Source organism: Nipponia nippon, unplaced genomic scaffold (genome assembly GCF_047370975.1).
Source record: "Nipponia nippon isolate SJK-2023a ecotype South Korea unplaced genomic scaffold, ASM4737097v1 scaffold_1, whole genome shotgun sequence".
In the NCBI taxonomy this organism is placed as follows: Eukaryota; Metazoa; Chordata; class Aves; order Pelecaniformes; family Threskiornithidae; genus Nipponia; species Nipponia nippon.
This window is the reverse complement of record NW_028262290.1, coordinates 54399820-54418157: the sequence shown is the minus strand read 5'-3', so window position 1 is coordinate 54418157 and position 18338 is coordinate 54399820. Positions and strand designations below refer to the sequence as shown.

Here is an 18338-nt window from a genome sequence, read left to right as displayed (position 1 = left end):
TAAAGTTGCTAATAAAATTATTGCACTAAACTGACCGGTTTCATACAAAATTTCATGATATGTTTTACTGCTTATAGGCTTTATTTACCTTGAAGTTGAAGCATGCATACTCTCTTGCATACAATTGCCTCCACTCTTCTTTTTTCTTGATCTTTTTTTTGCTTGCTAGTATAGTGCAGAAAGAATCAAATGTTTACCTTGGTTATTTAGGCATGCAGTTATTTTAGCATAAACACGGTTGCCAAACAAGGATACAGGAAGCACATTAACTATAGCTCTATTTTGTTATTAAAGCAAAAGTGTTGTTGACTCAGGGAACAGAGATGTATTTAGTATTCCTCTAACATGCCATACAGTATACATTCTAAGGATGGTTTGCTATCAGGTGCAAGTAAGTTAACTCCTACCAGAATCCCAGAATAGCTGAATCTTAAGGGCACCTCCAAAGGCCATCTAGTCTAACACCCCTGTTCAAAGCAGGGTTACCTAGAGCAGGTTGCTCAGGACTGTGTCCACTTCGATTTTGAATATCTCCAGAGAGAGAGAGACTCCATAGCTGCTTTAGGCAACCTGTTCTTGTGTTCAGTCATCCTTACAATAAAAAAGTGATTTTTTTCTTATGTTTAAACAGGACTTCCTGTATTTCAGTTTGTGCCCATTAACTCTTGTCCTATCAATGGGCACCGCTGAGAAGAGTGTGGGTCTATCTTCTTTAGCCCGCCCATCAGGTATTTATACACATTGATAAGATCCCCCCCTGAGCCTTCTCTTCTCCAGGCTGAACAGACCCATCTCTCTCAGCCTCTCCTCATATGTCAGGTACTTCCATCTCTTAGTCACCTTCATAGCCCTTTGCTGGACTTCCTCCAATATGCCCATGTCTGTCTTGTACTGGGGAGTCCAGAACTAAGCCTAAAGTTGACCCTGTGTCATGTGCACCACATAGATAACTTTCTAGATTTTGCATTCCGTTAAATCAACCAGACAAGCTTTCTCCTCGTCTGTCAGAGTGAGCTTTTCTGAGGAGCAAGCAGCTCTTTCTTTCCCAGTGGAATCTCATATTGATATTGCTGACTGGACTCTGAATCAGAATGCAAAAGGTATCTGAAGCAAAATACTGCCTTTGACAACGGCTACAAAAATGGCAGGTCTTCTGTTCTGGAAGACTGGGAGACGTAATAGTGAAAGATTGGTCTGAAAAACAATGGGGGCAAACTTCAAATGTTGCCTTAAATCATTGCTCATCAGAAGTCAAACTTAAGGAAAATAAATAGAATGGGGTGGACTAGACAGAACAGATAATTTTGATATCCTAGAATCATTTTACTGAACAGCGATGATGGAAGTGAGTAATTTTCTCACTATGACTCAAAGACGTTTCATATAAAATCAAGGTCTGTAATCTCTCTCCCTAGTGTAAATTATATTTGAATGGCAATAGGAAGACAAATGCTATTTATAAAGATGAGTGAAATCAGTTAGTATGCTGATTGGATAGTAAAAAAAAAAAATCAAAGATGGAGATTAATGTCTGCAAATTTACACAGCTTAGAAGAAATGTCTTTCAGTTTAGTGACATGGAATACTGCGCACCAGTAGTATGAGCTATACATACCATAAGTCTCTATCTTCTGCCTTGTACCCGCGAGAGAAATGTGCGTGTCTGGAAGACATGTGCTAGCCTGATACTAAACTACAAAAGTAGTTTTTACTCATTTTCCATTGAGTGAGTTAAAGAATTCAGCTAAACTCCTTGCACATGGATGTGCCCATTGATTCACATTGCAGGAATTTTCAAGCAGACAAAAATATCATGCAGTGGAATTGTCTTTTCCTAGTAAAGCAAAAACAAATATTGCATAGATCTACAGCAGAGCCGTTATTTCTTCTTACTGCTGTGCTGGTGGTAATGTGTGCCATTACTCTGAGGTTATTTCTAGTACTGCAGTTAGATTCTTGCACCTTGATTTTGACATTGCATTTAAACCTTTTCAGCATGTGTTTAAAGGAATTGTGTCTGGGTGCAGTGTCTCATTTACTCATTGCTGTCACTGTTGTTTTTTCCCAAAGTAAAGGGGTAAGAAAGACAGACATATTTCATTATGAATTGAGTGAACACAGTGAGCAGAGAGGACTATCTGCCTATTGCTCTAAGCCTTTGGCTGGGTTTTCAGTACAATGCATTCCTCCCAGATGCTTCAGGCTTTCCCAAAATACTCCGGGGTTTGAAACTTTCCATCTCAGCAAGCTCTTTAAGAGGAGAAACTTTTCTCCAATTCCTTGCTTTGTCCCCTACCTTTTCCCTCTCCTTTGTTTCAAAAGATCTTTTTTTTCAGAGAACAGGAACCCAGTGATGAGATCCAAAATGTACCAAGCTGGTCCCAAATTCTGCTTCCCTACTAGAATGAATGGGAAGAAAACTTCCAGGAAGAAAATATGGTGGAATTTTCTTTCTCTCATTTTTCCCACGCTGAGGTGTCCCATGGGAGAGTGTGGCTGTGTCCAAAGCACCTTTTATGTATGGGCAACATCATCCATATTCATCAGTTTGGGATATGGTCCAGAGCAGATCAATTGGTATTAATCTTCAAATCATGTCTATCAAATTTGTAAATTTACAACTTTAAGGTAGTTAATGTAACATCAAAATTTATTCTTGAACATCTACATATGAAATGGTGAAAAAATACAAATTAAATCCAATTGTGTTCTTCACTTCTTCCTTCCTTCTTTGGCATAAAAGCTGTACCAGATCATGCCAAAGATCTTGCCTCTAGCTGTGAACATCTAGGAATCAGAGTAAAACAATTGTGTTACTTCCACCAAACACTCCTTGTCCCCAGCAATATCTTTCAGGACCTTTCTTCTCCTCCTCTCCTATGTGACTAATCATATTTACCTACATAAATGCTGAAACAATACTTTTGTTCTTTTGCTGTACTTCATTACAGAGCGAAAGGGACCATGCATGGTTCAGTCTCTAAGGATTAGCAACATAAATAAGCATATATTATGTTGGAGTCAGAACCTTTCCACTGCATAAGCAATACCATTATTGCTTTCAGAAAAAAAATGTGATGCAAGAGCTAAACCTTAAAAGTCAACTCTTTAAATCCAAATCTCTTTTTTTGTCATTGCCATTCATTCATTCATACCATCTCATGCTTTGGAAGGTGGTGGGATTTTTTTGTTTGGTTGTTTTTTTTTCTTTCTTTTTTTTTTTTTTTTAACTTTTCTGCAAAGATTTGATAGAGGTGCTGTAATAGCATGGTCTTAAAACATACTGGATCTTGACACTTCTCATAAAGAGGATTCTGTAGTCCCTGTATAGTTGTTCCGAAAGGATTGCTTGTAGATGAATTCTGTTGCTCTCCAGCTTAAGTGGGACTAACTCAGGAATAAAGCAGTAAATTTTGCCTGCAAAGATTTATACAGATGTGTTTTAATTTAGAATGATTTAATTGACATGTTTGTACTCTGGCAATAACCATTCCATTTCAAGTGAAATAATTCAAATAAAGGTCACTAGATGTTACATTTTAAGCAGCTGTGAGTTATTAAATCATATATATGCTATACCAATTTTTGATAAAATCCCATGACAGGTATTCCTTATTTTGATGCAGAGAAACACTTGGTAAAAATTGTGAAAGTAAATTAGGTTTGGCCATTAAAGCACTTCTGTTTTTCTTTAAAAGTCTATACTTTTCTGGAGACTGAATATCATGCAATATATAATCATCTTTAACAAAGAAAATGTGGGGTTTTTTTTGTGTAATATCCAGAATGACTTGCTATGTTAGACTCAGAACTGGAAAATTATACTGCTCTTACTACATCGAATAATTTACCACTAGAATCACCATATACTGCAAAAAGGTCTGCTCTGCCAAGATGGCATCATTCAACTTCTGTTCAAATTCCTGGAAAATCTCACAGAAGTCTAGGAAGTTTGCAAGGATGCCTAGCACATAGTCATAAAATACAGCAACAGTGAAGTGAGAATGAAATGTCCTAACTGCAGAGGTGGCATATTCTGTTTGAACTCATAACTCTGGTCCAGCTCCTGTTGTTCCAAGTACTTTGTGTCTATGTGATCACTTCATTTCCCAGTTCTGGTCAGCAAGAATTAAATTACTGCCATCTGAGTACTGTTCAGAGTCCATGGTGAGAGTTAATAGAAAAGTGAATCAGACTGATGGGCAAGTGCTGCCAATTGAACTGCAACTAATCTGTTGATTTTTCTTAGCAGAGAGAAGTAGGAGAGGAAGCCAAGCCTGTAATATCAGCATGCTATTTAGTCATGTCCGTGCTAGGGCAGGTCCAGTCCCTCCACCATCCCTTTTACAGTGTCCCTGCATTCACGTGAAGGACAGCACCCCGGTCCCTTGGGCTACAGAAGACAGTCAGATGTGGGGTGCAGTCAGAACGGCAGGTTCCCTGACCTGCACCAGCCTGAGCCAAGTTGATCAGGTGCAGGGCTGCTCAGAGGGACCCATAACAGCCCTGATTGCATGGTTTGCTGTGCCTAATATTCCCCTTTTCCCTTCTTACACATAATCAGCCCAAGCTCGTTTTACTCTTTCCCCCACTAGCCCTGGGTTTGCTGATTTTATGCCCTTATTTGTTAATTCTGGCTTGGTGAGAACCCCTGCTGAGCCAGCACCCCCTTTCACTGTACTTCGATGTTATTCACCTAAGGGGAGTTTCTGATACTTCCCTTTCACTTTGGTAGTTTATCCCACTATTCACTATTGTCTTAATAGTTTTAGACCACTTTAGGTTTTGCCAGCTACTTATCTTCTTCGATTTTGTACAGCATCCAGCAGACTCTCACATTTTTTCCTTGATAGTTTGACCTAAAGCCAGGGCTCCCCATCTGCCTGTATACCTCAACTGAGTGATTATATTTTGATTATGGATAATTACTTGTGTACAATACCATGATTAGGGTTCAACCTAATAAAACTTTGTCTGTACCCTATTGGTGACACTGTGATAGTGATTGCAGACTGGCAGCCTGGGCAGGTAAAGAAAATATTGATCCCAGAACGGAAGAAGGGTTCATGCAGGTGTCCTGTCACTGGAAGACAGGCGGTATTTCTCCTTTGGCCTCATGTGGAAATGGACAGATACCTTCCAGCATATGGCGCATGGTTGTGTTCCTTGCTGTCTTCTCCCTTTCTTTGTGCACACACATGCACAGCACATGTACACGTTTGACTGTTAAAGATTACTGAATTACAAATCAGAGTAATTAGGAACCGAGGGAATTAGTTACTGCTGCAATGGTGGAGAGGTCTGTTGCATTTCAGAAATTTTATAAACCTAGGATAGCGCGAGCTTATCTTTCTTCCAGCTCTTTGCACATCCTGTAGGAATACTGGAATTACAGCAGTGAATCAAACCAAAGACCCACCCAGTTCACCGCTTTGTGTATCTAACATCAAAATAATAAGTGTTTCACAGAAATGTGCTGAATAAGATGAACGTGCCAAGTGTCTTAAGATCTCCTTAAGCTTTGTACACGAAGATCTGTTTCCAGCCTATGGATGATCACTTCTGCATGCTCCCAGCTGCTAGACACCTTTCTGCTGCTTCCCATCCTTCAGGAATGGGGAATACTAGAGCTGAAAGCGTGTCCTGGAAACCAGCCAGTGCAGTACCAGACCATTTTCTTCCTTTCTCTCAATCTGCATCTATGAACAGCACTTGATGTTTCGCTATTTCAGTCAGTCTTTCCATGGTACATGTGGCAGACCTTTAACTAAAATTTCTCCTAAATAATGTCTTTGAAGTTTGTCATAATCTTCATGTTTGTCTTTGAACTTGTAGTTATTTCATCAGTGTCCTGAAGTTGTTTTGGTATCTATTTTTCAGAGCAGTTTTATCCTGGATGTATGTATTAACTGAACTATCCACAGCAACAGCTTTTCCGCTTTACTAGTTGGAAAAGCTAAGAGATAAAATTAAACCTGACTGAAAAAGCTGATGCATTACTGTTTGGATGCCTTTGAGAAGCTGTGATAGGATTGCAGTGAAATCAAACAATTTTCCCCTGCTGTGGCCTGTCCTATTTCTAATCATTGTTCTTCAACACTTCGAGCACTGATTATTGCTACTTTGCCTGTACAAGAATGGATGCATTTGAGAGAGGTGAGGTGAGGATATCTTAACAGTACACAGGCACAGTGTTTTGCTGCTGCCTGCCATGGCAGAAGTGAGTGTAGTGGCACAGTCTAACCCAGTGTTTTTGTTCTCACTGGAGTCATGCTTTTCACCCATGCCAGGTCATCAGCAATGGATCCTTAGGAGAGGGAGGGAGCACTTTTTACAGAAATGTTACATTCCCCAGGGCTACAGCAACAGGTAAAGGCTTTTGTTCCTGAGGACTTGGTTTGTAACAAAGCCTTTGTGCAACTTTCTGCGAGTTTAAAGGAAAAATTAGTTCCAACAAAATCCCATCTCTCATTAGCATAATGAAGAGTTGTTTGTACAAACATTGATCTTGGCACTAGCATTGACAAAGAGGATTTAAAAGTAAATGAAGCCTTCTCAGCAGGTATCTCCAGACATGACAGGCAACGAAGTTGATATCCTTATTAGTAGACCAGTAAGCACCCCAAAGAATACAGTGAGCGAAGAGGCAAACTGGACTAATTTGGAAAAAAACTCTTTCTGGAGGGACAGTTTTTCTCTTCACATAAATTTCCCATATCACCAGAAAGCTGGCCGACTAACTTTTTTTTACATAAAGAAACTAATACTCCTCCATTTGACAAAGTTTAGACATTGTGCTATGACCAGATGTGGAATTTCATGTTGGGATAGCCACAAACAGCCTGACACTAGCACAGCTTTTGCTTATAAGAAAAAAAAATGCATGGAGCGAGAGCTAATTAATTTTAAAAGAGAGCTAATTAATTTAAGGCTTAATTAAAAATTAACCTGCTTTAAGACCTACTGAGAAAATTACTGCAAACTGTGATTCAGCTTAATATGGACATAGCTACATCGCACACTCACTTGATACAAACAGGTTTCAGATTGAAGTAGGTGGGAGTCTTTCCCCTAGGCTGGTAGTGAATTAATGTTCTGGCAGGCTGGGGTACTTCACATCCTAAACCTGTAGTTTTCCTTCACCTAAGTGCCACTAATATAACAGAGTATTCATACTCTCTCAGTAGTAATATATTTACCTTCCTCCTGTGCATCACCCAAACTGTCAGTCTCATTAATATTTCAAACACAGAGGAGACAGACTGATTCTCTTTAGCTTACTAATTAGAGTGCTCACCTTGGGGTGTGGGAAAATCCAGGGGCAGACACAACTCTTGACGGCTTTTTTGTAATGTCAAACAGATCCAGCAGAGGGTACTGAGAAAAGGCAGGGCTGTCTCCCACATGTGTAAGCTAACCACTGAACTGCTCTAAAATGAAGTGTATTTCTGTGTCTATTTTTATCGTTAAAAATAACAAAAAAACGACCACTGAAATGTTTTGATAGTGTCCTAACAGGAGAGAGATTTTTAAAAAATTCCTAGTCTTTGAGGATTTGGGGAAGATTTCTCTAACTGAAGTTTCTGTATTTTCTTGCACACTGTTTATTAGGAACACAAACTTGGTTCTTTTCTAAAGAGAAAGAATGTTGTGAACAGTTTAAATCTTCAGGACCTACAGAGATTTCTATGTATCTCAAGGAATTTGGTTTAAAAATAGAAGTTCCCCAGTAATCTCAGGATGTAAAGCCTAAAGCCACACAAATGCAACAAATAATTATTACCCAGGCAATCTTGTGCTTTTCAATAGCAGCTAGCTTTGGGTTGTTGCTTTTTTTCTTAGCAAATAGTAAATTCACAATTACATGCAGTTCTAAAGAGACTGTGTGAGCAAATACCTTCAGCCAAAAAAAGTGGAAGAGAGAGTATTGGAAAATGTTAAAATGTTCTAATAGCTGAACACTTGAAATATTTTTGACATTTTTAAAAAGAAATAGTTCACCTTCTCATGTTGAAATGGTCTTTTTGAAATAAGTAACTGAAAAGGAGTGGGAGTTAAGAGAAAAGGTTAAGTAACCTTGAGACAAAAGCAAACACTTGTCTTCCAACATACTCTAAACTTTAACTTGACCTGAATTATTATTTTTTTCCTTGTGTGGTTTTCATTTTCCCTGAAACCTCTTTTTCTTCTCCTCTTCTCTGACCCCTCTCCCAACTCAACTGAAAAAAAAAAGGTCTCTTGGCAATCAAGCAGATTGCTTTACTATGGATACAAAATGAAGAGATCAGATGAATAACTCCATAAGTATTTTCCAAGTTCAGTCAATTGTGAGTTCTGTTCATGGGGGAAATGAATGATTTGGAGGGTGTAGGACTGGAGCAGAAAAAAATATTTTGTTCCAGGTTTAAACTCCCTTCACACAAAGTTTGTCCTAATACTACTTAAAATAACTCCTTTTCCCTTCCCTTTCCTTTTCCTGATCTGACTGCGAAGGTCTGGGCTGCACCAGAAGGGAAAATAGGGAAGAAGGGAAATATTTTCCCCTGAAGGGAAAACAGGGAAGGTGTTACTTCATATGGCTCCTCAGGGTGTCCTCTGCCTGTCGCTGGAGTACACTAATGGCTTCTGAAAACGTTATTCTAGTTGAATGCTCCAGTGCTAATTTAAAATTATGTTAAATTGAACCTGAAATATGCTTCCAGTTCTGCCATCCCCTCCCTGCTCTCCTTCTCCTTGGCTTCAGCATTTCACTGCACTTTATGTTCCTTCTGTCTGTCGGGTTGTGCCTGAGACTTAGCAAGTGGACTACACGTCTTCCAAAATGTTTCAGTGCTGGAACCTGTATCATTGACTTCCAAATGGTTTTCTTTATCGTTTCGATAAATAAAATGTTCTTCACAAAGTGAACTTTAAGGGAATAATAAGGAAAATATTAAATGGCACTAATATGTTGTATGCTTAATTTTATTTCATGAAAGTATAGTGAGTGATTACAGTTATTTAGATATTGTATCATATTTCAAAACTAATTTGCTTGTGTTCATATGTCTTGCTTTTATGCATTTGAGTTATATATTAAAATTATTATATATATTGGCAGTACATATATCATTATATGACTTACTGATCTAAATATCTACTAAAGTGGATTAAATTTAAGTCCTAAGCGTTTACATATTTATGCAGTCAGTAAATTAAAATATAGTGAAAAAATAACTAATCTGAGCTATCCAACAAGTCTGGTAGATAATTAATGCAAAGAACAACTTGAATTCAGTCTTTTTCATTAAAGAATAAAACACTGCCACAAAGCAATTTATCACATAGTGACGCATAAAGAAGGAATTACAGGAAATAACAATCTATTGCCAACAGAATACCATAGACAGAAAGCAGCTTAACTCTATTGATTCTTCCCTCATCACTGGTGGTATTTTATTAAAGGACACAGGACCGTGATGTTTGGAGACATATATATATATCTCATCAGCTGAGTTACTGAAGCATTGGCATGCATATCTACTATATCTTTAAGTTTAGTTTAACTAAGGATAATAATTAGCAGAGAAAATGTAGCAGCAGAACCTTCAGCTCTAATTAGTAGTCAGAACAGGTACCTGGGGTTTCTGGCAGGCTTGACTTACTTGCCCTATAACCTGACTGACCTGTATTCACTACTGTTAGTAGCTAGATTAATGACAATTTAAGTATGAGTTTCTGTGTTGCATATGCTATGACTCCATTGCACAACCAGGGAGGATTGTTCTGGAGATAAATCTTGCAAAAACTATAAAAACATTTAAATTAGATGGGTTATCTTACAAATTATTCCATAAAGATATAACATCAGATTTTAATCTGATCTGTCTACAAGGACCACTTCCAAGGTATGATTATCACAGAAACATGGGGGATAGAACTCAATCTACAGCATAGAAAAAATATGATTTATAGGGTAATATGGCAAGATAGCTGTTGTCACATGAGTTGGGTCTGATGAACTTTATCCTAGAAGACCCCAGAGCACTTTCCGAACCTTTAAGGTGAAAAGTAATCATGGTACAGAAGATTAAATACATATATATACACAGAAGAAACTTTGCTGTTTTTTTGTGGTTTTTTTTTAGTAGAGGATCTAGTAAATTATAGGTCAGGCATCTAAACTTCAATTCCATGAAAAAACAACTATAAAGAATAATGCTATCAAATATTTGTGAGCTTCTAGAAGATAAGAAAGAGATGAGTAGCATCCAACTGAATTCATATTAGCAAGTCAGATGAAACCAATCTGATTTCCTTCTATAACAGACCCTGTGTTCTGTTCTGTATCTTAGCTCTAGTAAGGCTCTTAACAAAGTCTCCTATGATATTCTCATAGGGAAGGTGAAGAAATACAATCTGCAGTGAAGAACTGATTACATAACAATACCTGAAGAATAGATACCAGTGGGTTCACTGTCAAACTGGAAGGAAGCCTCTAGTCAAGTTCAGCAGACACTTGTCACAGGTGAGGTCTTTTATGTTCAGTGTTTTTACTAATGATGTGGAGAATGAAATGAAAAGCATTACATTTACCAACAACCCAAATCTGGGAAGTTAGAGCACATTTTATAATTCAAAATGATATTTGCGGATGGTTTGAACAAAAATCTTTGACATTAAAAAAAAAAACTCAGTGAAAGAGGTAGGAGTAATTAGGTTCACAAGAACAGATGCAAAACAACTGAGTAGGTAGTTGCTCTGAGAAGAAACTATGGGAATTACTGTGGATCACAGGCCAAATGAACCTTTTAACGACATGCAGGTACACAGAAGATCATTGTACTGGAATATGTTTGCCAGACCAGTGGAATAATTCTTAAATAATATTTCTCACTGTTGAGACCTCACCCCATTTGATGTTTCGAGAAGCACCTCAGGAAGATTTAGACCAACTGGAGAGCACTAAGAAAAGCAACAATCGTTGATCTAGAGATCTAGAAGGCATTATTTATGAGAAAAGAGAAAGAGCTGAGGCTGTTTTAGTAAAAGGAAGAAGAATCTGAAGGGGATGTAGCAACAGGCTACTCATGGCTTGGATGAGTATACTCTGTGTTGGGTAAAAAACTGGCAGGATGCCTGGGGCCAAAGAGTTGTGGTGAATGGAATTAAATCCAGTTAGCAGCTGGTAACAAGTGGTGTTCCCCAGGGCTCAGAATTGGGGCCAGTTCTGTTTAATATCTTTAACAACTATCTCGATGAGGGGATCGATTGTACCCTCAGTAAGTTTGCAGACAACACCAGGTTGGGTGGGAGTGTTGATCTGCTGGAGGACAGGAAGGCCCTACAGAGGGACCTGGAGAGGCTGGATCGATGGGCCAAGGCCAACTGTATGAGGCTCAACAAGGCTCAGTGCCGGGTCCTGCACTTGGGCCACAACAACCCCATGCAACGCTACAGGCTTGGGGAAGAGAGGTTGGAGAGCTGCCTGGCGGAAAAGGACCTGGCGATGTTGGTCAACAGCCAGCTGAACATGAGCCAGCAGTGTGCTCAGGTGGCCAAGAAAGCCAATGGCATCCTGGCTTGTATCAGAAATAATGTGACCAGCAGGACCAGGGAGGTGATAGTGCCCCTGTACTCGGCATTGGTGAGGCCGCACCTCAAGTACTGTGTTCAGTTTTGGGCCCCTCACTCCAAGAAGGACATCAAGGTGCTGGAGCGTGTCCAAAGAAGGGCAACGAAGCTGGTGAAGGGTCTAGAGAACAAGTCTTACAAGCAGTGGCTGAGGGAGCTGGGGTTGTTCAGTCTGGAGAAGAGGAGGCTGAGGGGAGACCTTATTGCCCCCTACAACTACCTGAAAGGAGGCTGTAGCAAGGTGGGGGTCAGTGTCTTCTCCCAAGTAACAAGTGATGGGACAAGAGGACATGGCCTCAAGTTGCACCAGGGGAAGTTCAGGTTGGATATCAGGAAAAACTTCTTCACTGAAAGAGTAGTCAGGCACTGGAACAAGCTGCCCAGGGAAGTGGTTGAGTCTCCATCCCTGGAGGTATTTAAAAGATGTATAGATGCGGTGCTCGAGGACATGGTTTAGTGGTGGACTTGGCAGTGCTAGCTTAACGGTTGGACTTGGTGATCTTAAGGGTCTTTTCCAACCTAAACAATTCTATGATTCTATGAACAGGCTTCCAATATGAAAAAGCCATTGCAAAGAAAAGGGAATACTCATATTATTCATGTCCAAAATGGGTAGAGACCAGATGTAATAGGTTTACGTTGCAGCAAGAAAGATCCATGTTAAATGTGAGGAAAACTTTTCACTTGTTAAGTGAGGCAGTAAAAGAGACTGTCCAGTAAGCCTGGAGGGTCTCCATCACTGAAAGTTTGTGAGAGCAGGTAATGAGGGAATTAGAATCACAGAATCATAGAATTGTTTGAATATCTGTGATATTCCTGAATTAGGGATGGCTGATCCTTTCTCAGGGATTGAGGATGAACTAAACAACCTCTTGAAGGCCCTTCCATCTTTATAAAGGCCCTTTATTGCTTTTTTTATGAGCCTTTGAGGATTCTTCATTTTGTTTTCCCAAAGCAAGGAGCACATTCATCATGTAAGTTAGCATTTCCAGTTTATGGTTTTGTTTTAGGGAGGGAGGAGTTAGCTGAGGTTCTGACAGTGTCTCGTATCTATTGTTATAAAAGTTTATGATGATTTGACATCTTTTCTTCCATTCCTATCAACTATAGGAGGTAGAGACATTGGGGAGTTAATTATTGCACCTTCACTGACAAGTCAGACCTTAGAATTGTCTGCTGACTTAGATTCCTAAATTTCATTAGAAATCTATGAACAGTATCGTCTCCATGGGAGATTTCATTATTTTTTTTTTAACTTCTGATTGAATAGAGTTCTGTGCTAAATTATTAATAAAAAATGTTTGTCTTCCAGAAATTTTTATATGTATCTAGATCCATATTTAAGATTAAAACTGCAGTAGACATAGTATGTCTTGGTTCTCTGATTGCTTTTTGCAAAAGCAGTCCCATATTGCAACCTGCAACATAAGACAGTAAGGGTGCGTCTGCTTTTTAGCTATGCTCAGTGTCAGTAGAGACAATGGGGTCCATTTGTAGCTGGATTAAAGTTAGTCTTCTATAAGCCACAATAGCCCCAAAATAAAGATCACTGGATGAAAAATTTTAGTAAAATATGAACTAACCATTACTTACAAGCTGATTTGAGACCAAGGTTCAGCTGGTCATATATTGTTGTACTCTAAATTACTGTCTCTTTCTTTTAAAAATCTTGCTACTCCATTTATTTATTTTTGTGATTCTTTTCTGACTTTCATAAAACGGACAATACCCAGAGAAAATTTTCAGGCTATAAACAAGGAAATCCTAACTTACTGTTCTTAAGATGCAGCATTTAGTACTAACTTTCTCATGTAATTAAATAGAAGCTAAAGGGTAATTACTTGACTTTATCTTATTAAAGTTCTGCACAGTATTACAGCTGTCAATAAATGTCCTCTTTTTCTTTAGTGTTTATGTATCATTGAAGACAATATCCTACAGATTGCAATCAAGATTCCTGATTATTTTTGGGTCTATCTGCCAGAAAAGAAAAGGAAGAAAGGGGACTGGGAGGAGAGGAGGAAAGAACTATTATATCTCAGAGGTAGTCATAAAAAATCTCACCCAGCAATTTCAAGTAGTAGATACAATTTTGCTTTTCTGTTATAGTATAAAGTGTTCTAGCTATACAAAAGCAGCTTTCAGGTGCCCTTGTACAATGATAGATAATTACTGCTGCTGGATCACAGGGCCAAGCTGATATCCAAGGATTCTGAGGGTGCTTGAATTTGCAGCTACCAGTGCTGTCTGACTTATGGAAAGTAGTTAAGGGGAGATAAACATATACTCAGAGCATTTTAAGAGGCCGGTGCTTCTTATACAATCCCTTCTGGGCTCCCTGTATTTTCTTCAGCCAGTTTGATTGCCACTTGGCTTCCTTTCTCCCAAATCCCTGGTTAATCTCTTCTATATAGGCTCTTTTGCCACCCTTATCACCGTAGCATCCAAGCAGCTGCCAGTAGCGCATTAAGCTACACAGTAAGATGTCACATGTGTCTCATGGTCTCTTTCATCCGCTTTCCAGGGGAAAAAAGAACCTGTGTGGACAACAGGGTATTGTACTATGGGATTTTTTTTTTCATTTGAATATGTGTCCTACAATGTTTGAGAAATCTTGGCAGAAAAAGCACACCTGAAGCATTTGAGGTAGAAGTGGGAATGGTCACATGCTCTGATGAATTAGTGCAGAAAGTTTCCTAAGGATTGATGGCCTCTGTCCCCCCCCAGAAGTGGCAAAGATAATTAAGGCTGAAATATCATCCACCAGGATGAAACAGAATGTCTTTCCAGACAAGGATGACTGGACCCTTCCTTTCTGGCTTTCTGTGAACCACAGTAAATCCATTAGCATTTCTATGCCAAGAAAGCCAGCTGACCAAAGGCATTTGTACTCTGCCCTTCCAGAAGCCCAGCCCAGTTCTGGGATGTGTGCTGGCCACATCCAGGTATTCAAAAGTGAAAAATTAAGCTCCCAAATATGAAAATTTAAATGGTGTTTTAAATTTTTTTTGCTTCAAAATGAGTTTTTTTAAGGCCACCCAAATGCACTGTAGTCATGTATTTCAGCTGTTTTTTACAATTGCAATACTAAGAAAAATATTTCTTAGAAAATAGAAGCAGAAAACATCATGTAACCATTGAACGAGAGGAACTTGGACTGTTGCAAGAACAGTTTTCCATGAAAATATTACAAGTAATTATGCACCCTAGTGTATTTCTCTGTAAGTAAATCCCTGGGTACTTTGGAGCTGTAGAGTGAAGCAAAGCAGTATTCCTACCTCAGGCTGCAGTTCCAGACCACATCCTGTAGCTCACGACTGCCTGCCATGTTTGGAGATTTCCTACCTGTGCAAAAGACCCCTCTCAGGGTTTTCTTCATTATTCTGGGTCTGTGACTGCTTTCAGGAATGATGAGATTTAACTGGTGGAAGAGGATGTGGATCTATTCACCACTACACCTAAGGAGAAATAGCACAGAAGACTCGTAGCAGCCTAAGGGCTGAAGTAGTAGCTTACTTGTGATTAATACCCTGCAAAGTTTCCACAGTGATCACTTGCTGACAACCTGCTACTTGAAATAAAAATCAATAAACACAGATACCTTCGTTATATCTGTGGCTTAGCACCTGTCATAATTAAGCTTTTAGCCTAACACCTTAGCAGACACTGAAATTGCTTTCATTACACTTATTTCTGTCATCCATGGTGAGTCAAGCTTACGCTTTAGTTAGGACAACCTCCTCTCATAGCTTTGTGGAATTTTAAAGTTTTAGACACAGGGAAATTGGTCCCATGAAGAACAACACCAAAGTGTGTTTTTAATGACTATCACATCTTGTTTAAAAGGGAAGAGCTACCACTGGTACCATCATTCATAGGTGATAAAGCCACACCATCGCACAGTCACTGATCTGTTTTTATTTAATTTTTTAAATAAGCAATGACACTTGTGAAGTATAGATAAAACTTCAAGAATATTTGGTGGCTTTAACAGACTTCTGAGAAGAGTAATTGCACAATTTCCCTTTTCCATACATCATTTCCTCTAAGCAAATGAGGAAGGAGAGTCTTTTCTAAACCTTCCCTTCAGTGAAAAATAGTTATGAGTTATTAACATACTCCAATTCACTTTCAACTAGTTTTGCGTTCATCTTTAGGATTACTGTTAATGACTAGAAGTAGGAAATAGCAAAGTGTGACATTTACTGGGTGGCAATACAAAGCTGCTGTCTCTAGAAAAAGCTTAGCTGAATATGAAGTGTTTCTTTGTCGTTTAATAGCTCACACAAATATACGTAGTCTTTAATAGAAGAGCCTCTCAAGATACAGAAGCCAACAAAGATTTGGGTTTGTCTTTAATCCACAAGAGTTGAATAAAGTTGCCATGTTTAACTCATAAATCCTAACAAAGATGATTGAACTACAGTTCACACACATTAAACTTGTTTTCCATCTGTTTCAATTTCTCAGGTTAATATGATCAAGCGTGTTGAAGATCCCAGTTTCTTGTAATAGAAAGTTTAACATACCCTGATGAAAACAGAGTATTATGAAGGATTTGGGTCATGCAAACAGAGAGAGGTAAGATATATCACAGGGCTGACTTCTCCAAAAGATTAAAAACATTATTTCAAAGTCTAAGAATAAAGTAACCACACCCACAAAAAAAAAAAAAAAAGAGGATTAAAGACACCTGGAGATAAAATTAAATCACCCTTGTTCAAAAACTGAGTGCAACAGCAACAAGGTTACTCTGTAGAATTTCCAACCCCAATAAGATAGCAAGAATACCAAAATAAAACTAATTTAGAAGAAAAGTATGGGTGCAAAACTAATGATAATGCTTAGCCAAGTCAGAGAAACAGTAATTCTCTACAAAGCAGTATTTCTTCATGTCCAGAAGTAAGGCATTTCTAATACCTTTTTCTACAATGATTGTTGTTAAAAAATGCTTAAAATAAGCATGAGCCTAAGTGAAGGCACTTTTATGTCTGGCAAGCTACAGAATGATATTTTGTACCTTTGTCTAGGTTTTATGTCATATTGCATTAATTCTCAATCTGTATCAAAAATTAATATCAGATTTTTTTTTTAATTTTTCATCTGCATGTTAGCTTCACTGTGTCAATCAAGCTTTTTTGGTTTGCCAAATATTGGAATTTTCCATATTGTAGTTTTCTAATGTTTTCAGTGTCGGTTTGCACCATAAAATTAGAGGCTGCTTTAAGCCTTACTTCGGAGTTGGACTTTTTAATATTGTTGAGTACAATCATTCTACTGTGGTCATTCATGGTGAACTGAAAATAGGATGTATCAATGGTCATCATAGGTAGTTCTATTCTTAGATGTGTGATACCTTAGGGAGCTTTTTGTTTAAAATAGCGGTGCCATTTCTGGGTTTCACTAAGGTAGCTAACACATTTACATGGTGATTTTTACTTACAGCACACAAAGACTGTTCCACAATTTAATGTAACTAGACAAAATTCAATATACAACAACATTAGCTTAGGAAGAACTTTTTACAAAAAAAAAAAAAATCAAACTATTTCCTTATGCATATTTTTAAAAGAAATAGTTTTCCTGAAGTAGCAATGTTTTTCGAGAAACTCATCTTCAGCTTCCCTTTCACCATTTTAATTAGAATGACTCAGAATAAAATCTGCTGAAATGAACTAATTAAGCATGTTAACACCTTTGTTTCCATATGTCAAATTGAAGGTCGTCTTGCCCTTGCCTTTGCTAGTCAGGAGGTTCTTTATTAGGCTTTACAACTATAAAATGTTCTTACTATTTTTATTTCTTCAAGGCTTTGTAGATGCTATTGTCAGTTACCCATATGTATTTAACAAAATATAAATTGATTTTTAGTCTTTTTTTTCAGCTAAAATTCTCTTTTTTGTTAATCAACAGGTCAATATTTTGTATGCGCCAAGACAACCACTTCTGCATTTCCCACTCACCTATTGTTGGTGAGTTTTTAGGCTTTCAAGGATACAAGAGACACTTGATCAGCTGGGCTTGTATTTCTAATCTACCAATCTGCACCTACCCCTTGTATTCAGCTAAATATTACCAAAACCCATCTACACTTAAACCAACTTTATGTTCACTCCAGTCAGGTGCAAGCCTCTTCCAAATATTTACGAGCTTTAAAAGGGCATATAAAGTATTCGGGTAACACAGTTTGTTGGGTCAAAGTGTAAAACACTTTCATAATGGAGGTGTTAACCCAGAGGGCTTCACTGACTAGGGCTTCACTGACTATTGCATAGCATCCACTTACAAGAATAGCTTAAGTAGAAAAGGTAATACTGAGAAAATACTTATTTCCGAGCCTTTAATTTCTATGTTCATGCTTTTAGCCCAATCTCCTGTTGGCTGTGAACCTTCTTCACTTCTGCCTCCATTTCTTCTCTTGTTGCCTCCTGAACTCTTTCCATCAGCCTAGATTGTGTAATTTAATCTATGTATCCTTTTCTAAACCTACTCCTGTTTCCACCTATTGACACATGGCCCTAAATTCCAAGAGGTTATTGACAGTTGTTACTTCAAATACCTCTCTCCTAAACCCACTCTGGATACCCTTAGCTTTTACACCTCTCCTTCACATCACTGGAATTTCTTTCCTTCTACATAGAGGAATGCACAAATCATCAGTTCTGTCATCTCCTTTGACTTGCCTGTCCTCTGTTGCTCATGTAAGTGAGCATTGTCATGAAACT

General features: G+C 38.3%; 1 long non-coding RNA gene across 1 annotated transcript; it reads left to right on the top strand.

Annotated features, from left to right (window-relative positions):
* The first annotated feature begins 10389 nt into the window (after window positions 1-10389).
* On the top strand, window positions 10390-17660 carry LOC148057384 (uncharacterized). Its single transcript, XR_015702130.1, has 3 exons — window positions 10390-10507; window positions 16084-16194; window positions 17527-17660. It is a non-coding gene; the product is annotated as an uncharacterized LOC148057384 (long non-coding RNA).
* Window positions 17661-18338: the final 678 nt, after the last annotated feature.